The sequence below is a fragment of the Amblyomma mixtum genome, chromosome 3 (genome assembly GCF_055824585.1).
Source record: "Amblyomma mixtum isolate Tamu chromosome 3, ASM5582458v1, whole genome shotgun sequence".
Classification (NCBI taxonomy): Eukaryota; Metazoa; Arthropoda; class Arachnida; order Ixodida; family Ixodidae; genus Amblyomma; species Amblyomma mixtum.
This window is the reverse complement of record NC_143014.1, coordinates 168,181,949-168,195,895: the sequence shown is the minus strand read 5'-3', so window position 1 is coordinate 168,195,895 and position 13,947 is coordinate 168,181,949. Positions and strand designations below refer to the sequence as shown.

Here is a 13,947-nt window from a genome sequence, read left to right as displayed (position 1 = left end):
GTCTCAGTCGTACACACGGACTTCGTGAACGCAACGGTGTTGTCTAGGCAGCTAAGTTATGAAGAAAGCACTGTCGTTTACATTGCCGCAACCACCAAATCTATTTACATATGTACATGGTAAATACAAATATATACAGGTCGCACGCGCGTGAAGGTCTGGATGGCCACAGAACAAACACGCGCACGACACAACACAAAACAGCTGGGGTGGGGGCGTCCAGCTGCTCATCGTCCTAGGGAGCCTACATGTTGCGCGCCTCTACATCGTCCAGGTAGCACACGCAAAGCGTTCGGTCACTGCACGTAACTACCTGGCGGAGAACAGGCGGGACGTCAAGCCCGCCTGTTCGAGGAATGCGCAGAGGCTCCATTGTTCGCTCACGGGTGCGCACACTGCCCTGCGGCCACAATAGCGTTGTGAGAGAGTCTGGTAGAATGCCCAGCGCTCTGTAGGCCGCGAGCATGTCGCGACGGGCATCAGCAAACGCGGTGCAGCGAAGAAGCAAGTGTTCTAGAGTTTCGGCCGCACCGCATCCAAAACACACTGCACTCGTCGCGAGCCCGTGACGCACCCATCGTTCCCCGGGCCACACGCATCCAATTCGCAAGCGAAGGATCATTGCGCGCTGCGCCCGCGTGAGTGGGCGACAGCCGGTGATGTAGCAAATGCGCTCACCTCCTGCGATGCGGGGATCGGGGTGCTGCCGTCGGAGATGATCCTGGATGACCGCACGCACGTCCTCCAGCGCGAGAGGAAGATTGCTGGGAGGCAGCTGATGTGCGGCGGTCGCGAGGTCGTCAGCTTCCTCGTTGCCGGCGATGCCGCATTGACCGGGCACCCACTGCGCGCGCACGACGCATCCGAGCTGCGCTAGCTGCGCTAGCTGCACGATGCGCGATCAGACTTCGCGCACAAATGGGGTGCCACGGCCGTTGGTCTACAGCCGGCTGAGGGCGGCGCGGGAGTCACACAACACAGCACACTTGGGCGGCGGAGGGACGAGGGTGAGCAGCAGTTCCAGCCCAAGCTGAATCCCCATCAGCTCCGCCGTGGTGGAAGAGCCCAGGTAGTTGGTGTGCTGTGCCATGGTTGCATTGTGGATGTGTAGCGAGTTGTCAACGCGCGTTTTGTGGTGGTGTCTATTGTTCCGAGCTGGTGCTGTGCGAAGCGTAAAGCACTTGAGCCCGTTACGGTACAGAATTGCTTTGCATGGGCGAAATTCATAGCGCACAAGCGATCCCGCGCCGATGATTGTGACACCCTACAAACAGAGGTGTTGGGAGCGACAGGCTGGTGCGGACGCTGTCGACGAAATGTTCTTCGAGGTCGACAGCAATTGTTGCCGCTGTTGCGCCAACACAAAGAGATGTGGGCATTGCGAACGAGGACAGCGGCGACGACTTGGCAACATAAGATTTCAGCTCTACTGTGGCGGAAGCTGTTCGAGCATTCGCGGTTATGAGGGCGTTCGTCGAGATGGGCCTTATGAAAAAGCTTGCCCCCAGTTTCACCGATTTTGAGACTGCTGTTGTCGCCGCACGGCCGCAACTGCAAATGACTTCTGGTCAGCAGCAAACAAATATCGTGCACGTACTTGCGTGTATTTGTGGGAAATTTATTGTGCCTGAATTTTTCTTCTTTTGGATCGTGAGTAACGGCAAATTTGTACCATTCGGTTAAGCTGTACTACCGGATAGTGCGTACTTTTCCCGTGTCCCCGCCGACTACGTATTAACGGGGTTTCACTATATTCGAAATGCTGCGATTCAGTAGACGCGGACAGGGAAGTGCATAAGGATAATGAGTCCGTAATTAGTATTACCATAGTAAAAGAGTAGGATATCTTGCGCAGAGCAAGAACCACCACTACAAACTTGGCCAGACAACTATGCGTGAAATCTTGAAGACGAAGAGAAAAAGACCAGCCAAGGGATTGGGAGTAAATGCCTACACCTGCCTTTTCTTCACATACCGAGGCATCAGTCGCAATTGTAACATGTGAACAGAAGGTCATCAAGTAGCCTTGCAACACACTATTCAACAAGGGGAAAGGCATTATTTTATGATGTCCGCAAGTGAGGTGATGGTCCGCACCGGAACAATTTCAGGTGTGCGGACATTTAGTGGTTAACCACACAGATTTGAGGAGTTTGAAAACGATACCAATTGGCACCCAAGTACTACTCCACTGTCTGACCAAGGAGAATCAACTGGGACGCATACTGCTCCAAGTCGCATAACTTTAAGAACGTTTCTGCCGTCAGGAGACGAAACCTTGCAGTAAAGCCCCACCTCATGGACACTCTCGAGGCGTACGCTGGAGCCTGTCTGCGCATACGCGAGCGGGGAGCAGATATCTGTGCATGTCAGATATCGGCGCCTGCCAGTGCTGCCAACCTCCAGAGCCACTTCTCCCCAAATTTGCAAACAAAAAATCCCTAGATTTCCCTAAATACAAGAGATAGTGTTCAATTGTGAAAAAAAAAAAAATGTATATTTATGCGTAGTTCAGTAGCAGGTTTTATCATGCAGCTACCCTATTACCAGACGTTGATAAGCAAATTAACTGTAAATTTGAAATGAAGGATCTGAAATGAAGAACTTCTAAATGAAGCTACAAGATAAACCGTAGCGCTCTTTGGAAATTGCAAATTAAACGCTCTATATCGTGTATGTAATTTTTCACTGTACGCAAGATATTAGCAAACATGCATCGGCATGTCGAATTAACTGAATTTTTTTTCCCTCATGTTGTGTCGGTTTAGACTTCAGCCGAAGGATACCACCCACGAAACACAAAAAGCGCTAATAGACGTCTAAAAAAAGTATCGAAAAAAAAACTTGACATCTAAAAGAAGTTTCACCTAAGCAGTTTTTTAGACTTAGACGTTTACTAGCCCTCTATTAGCTCTGCTAACGCTACGCTTGTATACCGCTAGAAAACTTCTGAGGTAGAACTTTTCTAGAATTTTTTTAGACGTTTTTTTTTCCGAAATGGGCGCCTGGATTATTTTACACATATCAAGACTGATTTCAGTGCTGCCTTTAAACCCTCTAAAGCTTTAAAAATGTTATAGCTCATTTTTCTGGTATACACCACTCAAAAAAGAACTGAAAGCTGATTTGCAATGACCCGAACAATGAGCCCACATTACAAGGGATGTATGGCTGTAGTAATGAGACATACGAGGGGGTACCCAAAAGAAACCGGACTAAATTTTTTGGTCGGCAAAGCTTCTGTGGTACCGCGTTTTGCCACTAGGAGCGCATAGAAAGAACATTCCAGAGTCAGTAAGCCGAGTGCCGTCGTTGAAGGAGGCCAGACTAGTTTAGGCAGAGTTTTAGAGTGACGACTGTTTTGTGTGAATGTCGTTTTTGCAATGGCTGATTTTCGGGAACAGCGTGCGCCAGTGAAATTCTGATTTTTGCTCGGAAAAAGTTGAATGGAAACTCTTGAAATATTAAGAAAGACGTACAAGGACGATGCTATGGGGACAACTCAAGTGTTCCTGAATCGAATCCTGAATCAAAGCAACAATCATGCCAATGGAAAACTTCAAATTCACCTCGCCTCAAGAAAGCTCGTCAGGTGAAACCAAACCTCAAAACAATGCTGATTTGTTTTTTCGACGTGAGAGGAGTCGTCCATTGAGAATTTGTTCCGCAGGGTCAGACAGTTAGCCAGGCTTTCTACTTGGATATTTTGAAAAAGATTGGGCAACAGTGTGCGGTGGAAGCGGCCAGATTTGTGGCGGTCGGGTGACTGGTTTTTCCATCATGGCAATGCCCCTGCTCACACAGCCCTGTCTCTACGACAATTTTGGACCAAAAATGGCATGACCCCTATTCCTCAACCCTCATACTCTCCCGACCTTGCCCAGTGCTACTTTCTTTGTTTCCTAGAATGAAAAAATAGGTGAATGGAAAGCGTTTCGCTGATGTTGCTGAGGTGAAGAAAAAAACGACGGAGGCACTGTCAAGCATCACAAAAGATGAATTTAAACAATGTTTTGAAAAATGGAATGAAAGATTCGACAAGCGTATCATTGCAAGTGGGGAATACTTTGAAGGAGATTGAAGGTCTGTGCTTAAAATGTGAACAAATAAGTTCAAACAAAAATAAGTCCGGTTTCTTTTGGGTACCCCCTCGTAAATGCATGTGCTAGCACACTTTTCAGTCACTGCATTACTCTTTATTGAATCCAGTGCATACACCCACACAAAAAAAGAAAAGGAACAGGAAATTAATGTTAGAAGCCATGGAGGAGGTAGCTTCACTGGTTTGGCTGACATTACAACGGTAAGCACTTGAATGGCGGGAAAGTGTCGAGCAGCAACCGATTGTTAAATCAAAAATTGATTCGGCCCCGGGCCTTGTTCACCACGGATGCGTTGAGGAGCAAGTTGCTGTGATGTGGATGGCAGTGAAGAGCTTGCTAGGTGTTCCAAACATCGCTTTTCTTGCAAGGAGGATGCCAACTAGACAGTAACAAGGGGAAGTCAAATCCAGCTCTGTTCAGCAGCCTGCAGAAGTGAAAAATATTAGAGTAACCAAAAGCACAGTCAGTCAGGTGCATGTAGAATGGCCAATGAGGAGTCGGAAGCAAATAAGACCAGGAAATGGCAAGGAGTGACAGCACAGCCAATAAAATAAGCTAACTAAAAACATAGATTCATATGATGTCATTGCAAGCGGCATTTCAGCAGAGTGCTACAGCTCACCATAAAAACTCAAGAAGTCAATCACTGTGGAGGCCTTTAATAGAAGCACAATTCAAACAGTGTGCATGGACACTGAAAGCCAAGCAGTCAATAGCAAGTGCACTGCCTTACTGTGATGCACACTGTACTCACAGAACCTCCTAAGCTGCATCCTGCAAACAGGCTTTCTCTTACCTGCAAGATGTGGCCGAATCAAAAGTAGTTGATGGTTGACATCTTTCACTGTCGCACGAAAACATAGCAGAGGTGCTGCTGTCCTGGTAATACCTGCATCACTTCTGTATACACCAGAGATGGGTTAAATCTTGGACCTTACCATGACAGCCACACAGGAGCACATCTGAAAGATAAGACAAATAAAAGTGCGTGTGTATAAAGTTCCTAACACTGCATTGCCAAACAAGCCCTTTCTAATCTGTACGATGAAGCTCAAATAGCGGGCAAGAGATTACTTACACCACTGCACAAGAAGCATTAGTCCAGATGCTCACCTCAGAACTGAAAAAATCTCCAGGCCAAGTCGTCTGAACAACCAAGTACAAGGTGCTGCGATTAATTTGCGTGAAACTAGCCCAGGTCCCTGCTCCACCGGCCAACAGTTGGAGTTCTAAAGGTCAAACAAATAATGGGGCCTGTGGAATGAACATTAGCAAACAGACTACACTTATACAAGAAAGCATGAAGTGAAAGAAGAAAAAGTGTCAGCTGCAAAGAGTGCTTACCAAAACTTGGAGTTCAGCAGGCAAGGAGGTCCTCTGAAAACCACTGTTGAACAGCCTGTACCCAAAACCAAATGTACAAAGTGAAGCAGGGACAACGCCAGCTGTGTACGGTGCAACGGTTTGCCAAAAAATAAAAGCAGTCATGCCTGCAAAGAGCCGTAGTACTTCACTGCAGTCAAACAGCCTGCACACATACAAAGCAGCACCACTGAGTAAACTACCTTAGTGCCGGGGCTCTCAATCGTAATGAAACAAAAGCTTGACGCAGTTAAGATAACCAAAGCCTTTTTAACGCGAGTTTCACTGACGGCAATCACAGCAAGGAGAATTGGAGCACACAGGTGGCCAGATGAGAGTCCTTGGCAAGAATAAAACCCCGCCAGAATGCAATAGAGCACAGACGTTAATCAATGTGTAGGAAAAAATTCGCGCCTTATCAACGTACAAGTGCCCCAAAAGTAATACGGAGCACGCGAGCGGTGGCCGAAATGAAAAAAAAAACTGCATGCCAACGCCCTCTATCAGCAGATGCGCGGCAAAGAGCGAAGGGGCATCGGCACATCCGGCTGACCCATCTCGATAACTTGATGCTCGCGTTATCGCCGCCACGAGTGAAGTTGCGCTGCTACGATCAGTGCTCGCCAGAGGCACTTTCAATACATCATGCAAGCGTTTGTTTGTCCGCGCCGTGTTGAAAGTGGCGTTCGGCAGGTTGCACTTTTTGCTTTTTCAGGAATGCCACCGTTTTCAGCCTGCGAGACCGTCGTGGTTCGCTCTTCGCTTCGCGGTGCGTTTGCGAAAGGGAAAACTGAGCAAACTTCACGAAGGACACAAAAAGGGAAGACGAGACACAGACGCTGATATAATCATGGAACATCTTACCCTGATCGTCTTCCCTTTCTGCGTTCGTCATGAAGTTCGCGGTGCTTTTATCGTGATGAACAAGCTCATGATGTGTTCGTCGAGTTTGTGCGCGAGCTATAGGAGGTATTCACATGACGTCATCCGCAAGGGGCGCTAGTGGCCGGCGCGGCATTCGCCATGTTGGTGGTCGCGCGCGCGGCCGCCGCAGCCAACCGCAGCGTTTGAATAGCTGGTGATGGGTGAAATGTGAGTGTATTTCGTGTCTCGCCGCACGTAATTTCTGTCCGACCCGTGCCGCCGCGTGACTGAGTGAATATTCCGTGAACTGTGCGGAGCAGAAAAGAGCGGGCACGCTCAGAAGGTTCTACTTTGTGAAAAGGTCGACCCCCCGTAGGAATGCGGAGGCACCGGCATGGTGTGCGACGTATACAAGACTGCTGCCGCGCGTTGAATTCACCGGTATCGAGGCCCACCTTGTGCACGGCTTAAGTTTGCTGGCAGGCCAAGGAATTAAAGGATATAAACCTATGAGAGGGTGCAATTACTTGACAAGCGGGTGAGTCCAAGAGTCGTGCTGTGGGTGCCGACGTCCGTGGTGCTGACGGCCGAAGTGCCGTTTTTGAAGAGGGGAGTAATTCGAAGGGTCTGTTCACTTAGCTGTAGCTTAACTTGTCATCTCTACCTGCTGAAAGTGACGTGTTACAACTGAATCTAGCGGAATGGCTGCACACTGCGTTGCTGCGAAAACGGTCTTGTGCATACGAAGCAGCGCTACGTAGCTACAATCAAAGCTGCAAAACATTCTCGCTGTGTCTGCCGTTCGTGCTGCGAGCGCATGGCAGTATTTGTTTGGCCGTTCTGTCGGGTAAATAAGGCAGCTATGACCCTTTGCCTTTCTGCTGAAAGACCATACGTCTGAGAAGCGTCAGCAGTTCGCGGACTACAGCTAGGCGCTTGAATTATCAATTTCTGCGGTGGCAGTTCTGGAATTTCGGTAATTAATCGTGCTGTTTATCCACGATGTGCCCTGCATGACTAGCTGACAGTTATCAACTGATATTAAAAGCTGCAAGTCGTGTTCGTTCTTGTGTGCAGCGCAGCCAGCCAGTTTTGCTGCCGAGTTGAGGCAGCTCGGTTATATCACGGCGCAGAAGAATTCTGCTGCAAACTTCATGCACAATACGCGCTCCACAAAGATAAGTGGTCGCTGACGTATTCAACAACGTACAAATATGTTACGGATCACTAACAGTTCAGGCCGGGTACCTCACGGCGCACCGTGACACTGCGCGAGCTGGCCTGAAACGACCGCAAACATGGCGCGCCTGCCGCGACGACGCTCGCGCCGTCTGGTAGCGCGGCCTCAGTGAATACCTCCTATAGATGCTTCGTCCGTCGGTTTGGCAAGTGTGAACTACTTTTTCTTGGTTCAAGGAAGTGCATGAAAAAAAGTAACATTCATGTGCTGCCTTCGTTGTTTTCATTATAAAGATAGGGGCTCAACAGTATAGCAACTGAACTAATTAAGGATCACTTCCCTTGGCCCAAATTTGGCTTCTTACAATGGAGGAAAAAAAGGAAAAACAAAAAACGAGCTTGTCTCTAATTTAGTCCTCCCCTATCGGCTATATTTTGCAAGCATGCAAAGGAGAAAAGGGCAACAGGGTGGAGGCGATTAAAAAAAAACAACTTCCAAAGGCACTTTTCATGCAAACTTAAAGTTTAATGACGGGTGAAGCTCCCGCTCATGTTAATGACATCGACCATGCGTCGAGGAAGGGGCTCGTATAATGAGTCGACGTATCCGGGTTGCTCTCGAAGCTTGTCCAGTGTAAGAAAGTGAATTTGTGTGGGAGAAAATGGTCTTGTGTAAGAAAGTGAATTTCTGTGGAAGAAAATGGTCTTGAATTATTAGCCCACTTGCTATGCCGTTGAGCACCTATTTTTATCAAAGACAGCACATGCATGCTATTGTTTTTGTTTTTTTTTGTTTGCCATGCGTTCCCTAGAGCGAATCAAAGTTGTCACCGCATTTGCTAAAACGTTACTCGAGTGCTTATACTCGTCAGCGCACAAACTCGCCGCCATGTGTAGCACAAACTTCGGCTGCTCCACAGACAAAGATAATGCAGGTTCTGACGGAGCATAAAGCGCACGGTGCCATTGGCAAACAGTTCTGCACGGCACGGACGAACAACACACCATGAGGTATTGAAAGCGCCCATGGCTGGCAGGGATGGTAGCAGCACAGCTTCGCTCGTTGAGGCGATAACACGAGCATCAAGTTATCAAATCGGTCAGCCGGATGTGCCGATGCCCCTTCGCTCTTTGCCGCGCATCTGCTGATAGAGCGCGCAGTTTTTTCCATTTCGGCCACCGCTCGCGTGCTCCGTATTACTCTTGGGGCACCTGTACGCTTAAACAAAGCTGGTTGGTTTGAAGCTTTGTCACGTTCACCTTGTCACCGCCTCGGTAAAGTAAGCAACTCGCATGCGAGAGCAGCCTAGCTGTATCCACTTAACAAAAGCTCAAATACATGCAAATGCCGTTTTAATACATTCAACGCTGCACTTTGGTATGTAGAGCACTGGCTGATACTGTTTTGTGATTTGTAAACCAAAGGAGTGACACACTAGCCGACCGTTCAATCAGGCGCGTTAGTGGCTGAGCCGGCGAGGCCGACACTTTCGCCACAGAAGAGAAATGGAAGGTTACTTACTTTTGCAGAAAACGAGGCTCACATCTCAGTGCAACACTGGTAGCAGACGATACCGCAGAAAAAGGGGAAACTGCAAACTGCAGCGGCGTGAAGTGAAGTGCCAACCAGCGCGGAAAAAAGTGCGCAGCGAAACGTACGACGTACGCAGCATCCACTTGGCATCCACTTCGCGCGCGTAGCTATCGCAAGCCTCTGCAACGCCAAATGGCGAAATGAAATACTAAATTTCTTAACGTAAAAATAAACAAATCACCAAAGAACAAAAAAAAACAAATTTAATCTAATACTTTCATGTAAAGCTATGCACTTGCAGCTTGCACTAAGATTTATTTCTGCTTGAAACGGTTAAAACCACTTTGGTAAACTAGCCTGCATCGCCACCGTGCTGAACGACACCATGCAGCAAGCTGCGGCGTGACTCAAGAAGGTTATTGCCTCCAAGATCCGCCGACACGAAAAGATAGCGCGCGGGTGATCTGCGCGTTAAACTGCGCGCGAGCGAGCTCGACGAAGGCGGCGGGTAGGCGGCGAAGGCAGCGTACAGTCGAGGACAAAAGTCTCCGGACCACGTGTTCCTCAAACGAAGCTTATAACTCTACTATCAGACAGCGGTTGGAGACCGCACTTGTGGAGATGAAAGAACAAAAATTTAACTTTTACCTCCACAAGTGTGTCCTCCAGCCGCCGAATAATAACAAAGCTATCGGCTTCGTTAGAGGAGCACGTGGTCCGGAGACTTTTGTCCCCGACTGTACGCTGCGCCTGTCAATCCGCGTGCTGCCGCCAGCTAGCCGAGGCGTAACAGAGGTGTTCGCAACATGAAGCAAATTTTTTCACTCGCGTAACTACCGTCGGCTTTCAGGGCCATTATATGTTTCCTAAATCCAACCTTACGAGTGGCGGGTTAGCTGCACTCGATGTGGAACGTGATTCGGGCTCCGTAGGAAAGAACGCGCTTTCAGTGTTCGAATACAAAGAGCGGTCTTTGCACCGGCGCGCCTGCTCTTCGAAACGTCAAGCAGGAGAGCCATCTTATTTATGTGCCGTGATTTACAGCATGTTTAAACCACGGTGGCAACTCTCTGCTGATTGCTAGGCGCGTCTCCTTGACGTGGTCTACGTGTTAGAAACAAGTCTAGAAAACATCTGACTACAGAAGTTTCACAGAAGTTTCGCAGCAAACGTCTGACTGAAGATGTTTAAGAGACGTCGCAGCGGAAACTTCTACCTGTCGACATCTATGAGACGTTTGAACGCAGCGCAAGACGTTTGTAGTCATTTGGAGCTGTTCCGAGACGTTTGTAAGACGTTTTGTGTTTTGTGGGCACGTACAAAATGCCTGGAGGTCGCTTGAGGAGTGTACAGAAACTGCGACATAAAAGCTGCTTGTTCATTTGCTGCGATTTCTCTAGAGGGTGGCTGACGTAACAGTTTGATTGGTTCGGTTTATTGGGGTTTAACGTCCCAAAGCGACTCAGGCTATGAGGGACGCCGTATTGAAGGGATCCAGAAATTTCGACCTCCTAGGGTTCTTTGACGTGCACTCATATCGCACAGTGCACGGGCCTCTAGAACTTCTCCTTCATCGAAATTCGACCGCCGAGGCCGGGATCGAAGCCTGGTCTTTCGGGTCAGCAGCCGAACGCCATAACCACCGAGCCACCACGGCGTGTGAACTGGGAATTATTCCCCCAGTTAGACTAGCTAAGATTTACAACCCGGCGTTCCTTTATCAAAGAAATAGCACCCTTGTTCTTTCCTAATTATCAAAATAAACATACAGATATGCTTACTAAATAGGAATTTCACGTCGTGCAGCGAGCTCCAACTACAGCGCGAGGAAGGGGCGCGCGTGTTGAGGAAAGGTGGTCGCATGCCAGATCACATGCAGCAGCGGGTGCCACTGGCCACGTCAGGGACCATACAAGTCCGACTACGTCCATGTAAAGGCTGGTTCATGCAAGCGACTGAAAATTGAGCAGCAGAGCGCGGCGAAATTTTTTTATCTTGTTGGAGCATCGCCGCTCTGACTGCTGGAGCCGCCGTGATGGCTCTAAAAAGCTTTTGCGCCGCAGCCACCAAGCGTTTTCACTTGCATGTGAAACAGGCTTTACTCGAGCACGCGGCGGTGTTGTGCGGGCCTCCGTCAGCTGTAGAGAAAAAATAACGAAATGCTTGCACTGTCTTCACAATTGAGGGAGAAAAAAAAATAATTCTCCGAGCAAATGAAATTTCCCTAGATTATACAAAAAATCCATTTTCCCCTAAACGACGTCCAAATTCCTTAGATCTAGGGAAAAATCCATAGGGTTGGCTGCACTGGCGCCTGCGCACGGGCGCTAGCGCGCGCGTCGGAAGCTGGGTGCGGTTTACAACAATCGGAGGACCGCGGGGATCTCAGGGGCTCTTTTCTTCATGGCTGGAAGCTCTTTCAGGTTCCCCCACATTTTTTTGGAATCCTTGCAGCTCCCCAACCATCTTCTGTTCATGGCTGGACAGTTTTTTCAGACGGCTCGCGAGGGGGAGCGAGCCAGCACCAGGAGCATGGAGGTGCATGCCACTTTTCGACGCCCGTCGCGGCGCGTGCTGGGTGCGCAGGCGCTTGTCGTGTACGCCTCGGAAGTGTCCATCGAGGTGGGGATTACGAGATGGCACCCGCGCTTCAAGATACAAAGCATTGTTGGCCACGTATTTAGGGTGTCTCAAACAGAGGCGCCGTGCTTCTCGGTCTAAGAGCAGAAGAGGGCGCAGCTTGTATGCAGCCGCTCTAGAAAACAGAACGCAGCCAAATTCTAAGATAGGGCGAATATGCATTTTGTAAATCATCAGAAGAGCGTGTCTGATGCTGCATCATGGGCTACTCAGCATGCGTAGCAGACCGACTGCCTGAACCCCTTTCGGAGCAACTTGATCTATGTGTCTGCCAAAAGAGAGAGGTCATATTTTACACCAAGATACTTACAAAACATGCATGTGGAATCCCGTTATAGCGGCATGCAAGTGAAATGTTTACCTGATGTGAAATCGGAAAAACTAACAACGCACACACGTGAAAGAAAAATTACAAAAAGCAAATTAAAGGGCGGCTAGGAGAGATACATTAAAGTTTATCAACGAAGAAACAATTAAAATTAATAAAGAATGGAAAAATATACTATCACTTCGTGGAGAAGAGTGCTCAGTCTTGCTGCATACCGGTTCTCGACTCACCCGGATTGATGACCAGCACACAGCACAGTATGTTCACAAACACACAACTACAGTCACTCAGTCAGTCATCCTTGAACAGCAGCTGTAGGCGCCTCGAATTTTTCTGGGCGAATTGCGTAATTACACGGGCAATAAATTCATTCCTGTGCTTCATTACACGCTCTCGGTGCACACTCATCATACACATTGATTGGAAGAACGGTTGAATGCGTACTCTGAAAACAAAAGATGACTATATATACACGAAAACTTATTTACAAGATAAATGCACGCTCGCGGCTTCATACACCTCGCTCCATCTTGCTCGCGCATCCGCACAGTCGAGCAACCGCACACACAGTGCTCGCCGCTCGTCGTTTACTCGTCCGCTGTCTTGGTTGTTCTCACCTTCGTTGACAACCGACCACTAAAAACACCGAAGCACAAACACAGAGGCGCGCACACGTGCAAGGGCTTACTTGCCGCAATATCCCCGAATGCGCACTTTGGGGGTGAAAGGAACACCGCGCGACATCCGAGGGGAAGGGACACTCGCCACTCCGGTCGGAAAATTTGTTTTTGTGTTTTTATGGGGTTCAGAGCCCCAAAACGACTCAGGCTATGAGTGAAGCCAACAGCCACAGAAACCAAGGCGCACAGGGGATTTTTAATTTTTTTATTCATTTATTTTGTGCTGTTGTTGGATTTTAGAATATTGCTGAATATGTTATCGCTTAAAGCTAATTGATTAGAAAATCAGAAGAAAAAACAACCACATGCCGCCGGTGGGATCCGAACCCACGACCTCCGAATTACGCGTCCGGTGCTCTACCGCTGAGCTACGGCGACGGCTGTCAAATCTTCTGCTTTCGGGGGTATTTACCGTGTTTTACAAATAACCTAACCTTGAGAGTGTCAATCAGCGCCACCCACGTTCTTAAGCGGCGGACGTAGCACGTCCTGAGTTACCGCTGGTGTGACGTAGAACGTCATCGAACGGCGTAGGTGGAAGCTGTGTGAGAACCCTCTTATGCTTCCTATGGCGTCAAGGCTGCCAGAACCGAGGCCCTCACTAAGCAATTAAGCAAACAAGGGAAGAGGAATGTGGGGCTCGTTATAAATATGAGTGAAGCCAACAGCCACAGAAACCAAGGCGCACAGGGGATTTTTATTTTTTTATTCATTTATTTTGTGCTGTTGGATTTTAGAATATTGCTGAATATGTTATCGCTTAAAGCTAATTGATTAGAAAAGCAGAAGAAAAAAAATGTCTGAGGCTTAGCTAAGGTTAAGCCTTGTCAGATGCGAAGCATATTGATGGCTAGGCTTGGTAATACATGGCTTTCCTTGGTTGAATACTTGGTCATTTTAATACAACCACTAGAAGTGTAGCAAGGATTGCCGTGGCAGCTATATACGGGATCATCGGTGAATTCAATGCAGAGTGTACAACCGCTGCCCCAGCACCGGCTACAACAGCATTCTTGGCACCCATGGAAAGTACATTGGAAACACCCTTAGTTATTCCACCACCGTCACCATTCCCTATAGACTGTATTGATGTACCCCCAGCAGCAGCAGGCAGCGCCTCTGATGTGGAGCCTCCACCGCCGCGGCCGACCGCGCGAGCCGGCAGCCCATCTCTCCTCTGCTGTGACGTCATGTTGTCACGTGGTCAGCCGCCGCGCCTCTGATGGGGAGCCTCCACCGCCGCGGCCGACCGCGCGA

General features: G+C 48.7%; 1 long non-coding RNA gene across 1 annotated transcript; it reads right to left on the bottom strand.

Annotated features, from left to right (window-relative positions):
• Positions 1 to 4,217: 4,217 nt before the first annotated feature.
• Positions 4,218 to 9,168, bottom strand: LOC149352638 (uncharacterized). Its single transcript, XR_016289542.1, has 5 exons — positions 9,031 to 9,168; positions 5,448 to 5,502; positions 5,217 to 5,332; positions 4,900 to 5,065; positions 4,218 to 4,527 (listed from the first exon to the last, which is right to left on the bottom strand). It is a non-coding gene; the product is annotated as an uncharacterized LOC149352638 (long non-coding RNA).
• Positions 9,169 to 13,947: the final 4,779 nt, after the last annotated feature.